Source organism: Pteronotus mesoamericanus, unplaced genomic scaffold (genome assembly GCF_021234165.1).
Source record: "Pteronotus mesoamericanus isolate MK-2021 breed Mesoamerican mustached bat unplaced genomic scaffold, CSHL_Meso_final scaffold_174, whole genome shotgun sequence".
Taxonomy (NCBI): Eukaryota; Metazoa; Chordata; class Mammalia; order Chiroptera; family Mormoopidae; genus Pteronotus; species Pteronotus mesoamericanus.
The window spans coordinates 37,130,092-37,133,116 of NW_026555309.1; the positions used below are offsets into that span (position 1 = coordinate 37,130,092).

The following is a 3,025-nucleotide window of genomic DNA, read 5'->3' on the forward strand; positions in this document are numbered from 1 at the left end:
CTTTTGCCTCGCACAGCTGCTGGGGGAGGCAGAGGCCTGGCCTCCGGGCTTGGAGCCTCCGGGGGAAATAAGTCAACAGTTGATGATGATTATAGATGATTATTGTATATGCCTTTTGACAGAACCCGTTCCCTTTTTCCATTGAAGTGGGCAAATTCATTTTGATGGGTGAAGCCAATTTGGTGAAATCAGGTTGGCGAGAGCTATGGGCTGAATTTAAAGTCAAGAAGCATTTGAAGAGGAGCATACATCAATAAGCCTCAAGTTGTAAGACTCCATTTGGTCCTTTTTAGGTCAGGGACCCTTGGGAATTTGAGAAAAACTATGGACACTTATCAGAAAAATGTGTATGTGTGTCTCCAACAGAATTTTGCCGTAATTTCAGATGTCCACATGTATCCCTGAAGGCGTCCCAAGGTTTCTTGGTGAGAGCTACCTTCTCCCCAACTGTTAGACTCCATTGAAATAGCTAATTGAGGCATTTCCTTTTTTTTTCTATAAGTAAAAATGGAAATAAAAACTAAAGGCATTTTTGAATCACAAAGGGAGGGAAAGAAAGGATTTTGATATCATTAGATTTATAGCTTCACTATGATTTCAGATGAAGTCAATTAGCATCTAGAGTGATTTGTTCTTAAACCTTTATATTGTAAAGTGTGACAAATATACAGAAAAAATGCACATGGAAGGGTAAAGCTCTGAATCCTCACAAACTGAACACACTGGCTTAAGGAGCAGCCAGATCAAGGGAACAAGTCAGTGCAGGGAGCTCCTCCGCCACTTGTGACCCAGCCAGACATCCCTTCCAAGGGACAGAATTTTCCCTCTTAAGTTTCAACTGTAAAAATTAGAATAAGGGCTAAGTCATCAATGTTAGGCTTAAATGAAGAGGCAGACAGAAGTGACAGATGACACAACCACCCTTTTCTAAGATCCAGGCTGAGCTCACCCAGGAAAGCAGACCTATGGCACCAAAGTAAGTGCAATGCAGGCCTTGTGACTCAGGGACTTAAGAAATGGAAAGGGCGCATCAGAAGAACATGGGAAATGGCTGAATGCCTGGGTAGTTTAGAAATGAGGAGGCTGGGGGTTGGTCTAGGGCCATCCAATGAATTAAATACCCTTAACCTCCTAAATACCTGCAGGCCCCAATCTCAGAACATGCATTACAGCGTCTCCCCGCTCTAAGGAACCCGGACGAGAATCAGCATAACTCCTTGGGCATGCAGCTGGCGAACACTCTGGACTTCACGGAGCTTTTTAATCTAATGGTTTCAAAACACTTTGCAAGCAATTAAGGTTACAACACCTCTTTGTACTGTTGTTACATGCACTAAGGGAGAGAAATATGGGTCAGGATTGGCTGGAATGACATGTGATGCCACATATCCATATATTTAATCTCTCCAAAGACTGGAACAAATCTGGGGCAAGCACAACCACTTACATTTAGAAGGTTGGAATGAAAATGTTGAGCACTGGCTAAATAGCTGATGACTTTAATTTTCCCTGGTGTCCTCCACGTCTTCGTCAGTAGAGTAATGCAAGTAATAGCTCAACCTTTTATTCATGTTGTACTTTCTTGACCTTTCCCTCCCCACTTCCCCCCACCCTCACAACAGTCAAGGGAAACGGCCAAGTCAAATATTATTTGCTCCATTTATTTTATAGACGAGAAAATGGAGGCTCACTTGTTTTCCAGTGGCCTCTCAGGAATAAACAGCTCGGAGCGGCGGCATGAACTTGGGTCTTTGGACTCCTTGCCCACTGCACAGCCCCACGACAAACCTGGGGAGACTGGCGATTGGACGGTGGAGCAGGAGGATGGGCAAGCAGTCAGAGCGTCACAGTGGATAATGGTTCTGCTACAGCGTCTGTACTGGCTCTGTGCTTATTTCCACTGTCGTATGGCAGCCTCAGTTGGCACCGACTTCTGGTATGAATATCGACGTCCAGTTCAAGAAAATTCCAGTGACTGGAACAAAAGCATCTGGAACGACGTCGCTGTGATGGGGCAGATGAAAAGGTTTATTATAATGACGCACTTTTTCGCTATACTGGCACAGTGGGATTCTGGAGGCAGCGTGTCACTACAACCCAAAACATGTATTGGAACAACCAAGAAAGGACAGGATCTTTTAATGTGACCACTCAAACTCAAGATGTATGAGTTTAACGCTAAATGAGCTGTTTGTGGAAAAATTTGTTGATCCTGGAAATTCTAGTAGTGGGATTGATCTGCTTCGGACCTACCTTTGGCGTTGCCAGTTCCTTTTGCCTTTTGTTAGTCTAGGTGTGATGTGCTTTGGGGCTTTGACTGGGCTTTGGGCTTGTGTCTGAGATGCTTGTATCCCTGCATTGCCATGGGCGTTCTCTGCGTCCTTGCAGGTCTATGCGCACTGGGCTGAGTGAGTTGCTATGTTGCTGTAGCTGAGCTACTCCACCAGAAACTAGCACTGTCTGAGAATGTGTCCCATGAGTTTCGATGGTCCTTCTACCTGGCCAGCGTCTCAGCTTCTGCTGCCTTCATTTGGACAGCTCATACCAACTGGAGAGAATACAGCTTAATGAAGGCATATCGTATGGCATGAGTGGGAAGCTGGCTGCTTTACAATTGCCATTTTTTAAAAATTTTAATCTTATTTATTTATTTCTTTCTCATTCAAAAACTTTTTTTTTCATTGCCTTTAGAGAGAGGATAAGGGAGAGAGGAAGAGAGAGAGAGAGAGAAACACTGATGTGAGGCAGAAACATCGATTGGTTGCCTCCCACGCACGCCCAGACTGGTGATCATATGCACTTGGACCAGGATCAAGCCCACAGGCGAGGCATGAGCCCTGCCTGGGAAAGGAACCCCCGGCCTTTTGGCTATGGGACGACCCTACAACCAGCTGAGCCACACCAGCCAGGGCACTTTAAAAAAGTATATTTTCAAAGAGTAATATTTTCCTTGGTCTCTCCCTGCCTTCAGTTGTTTTTAATTTAATTTTTTTGAGGATATATCATTTTATCTTAAAAATCCACT

At 44.5% G+C, this 3,025-nt stretch overlaps 1 pseudogene; it reads left to right on the plus strand.

Moving 5' to 3' along the window:
• The first annotated feature begins 1,907 nt into the window (after positions 1–1,907).
• Positions 1,908–2,623, plus strand: LOC129084080 (claudin domain-containing protein 1-like; annotated as a pseudogene).
• Positions 2,624–3,025: the final 402 nt, after the last annotated feature.